We start from the raw sequence: 262 nt of genomic DNA on the forward strand, positions 1-262 counted from the left end.
AGCCCTGCCGCACCGAAACTCCCTTCCCTCCCCACTGCCAGCTGAGGGAACGTGAAGATTAAAATAAAACAAACCAGGCTTGTTGGAGCCAGGCTACAAATGCCACAAATAACAGCTAATGAGCTCCATAAATCACGCTGGGACGGCACACAGGCAGCAAACAGGCGCTCTGCACCTCCTCGCTCCATCCTGCGCATCGCCTGGACCGGGACCCTCCTGAAATATCAGCGTTTTCTGAAAATACAGCTGACACCGGCCAGGC

Source organism: Phaethon lepturus, unplaced genomic scaffold (assembly GCF_000687285.1).
Source record: "Phaethon lepturus isolate BGI_N335 unplaced genomic scaffold, ASM68728v1 scaffold29663, whole genome shotgun sequence".
In the NCBI taxonomy this organism is placed as follows: Eukaryota; Metazoa; Chordata; class Aves; order Phaethontiformes; family Phaethontidae; genus Phaethon; species Phaethon lepturus.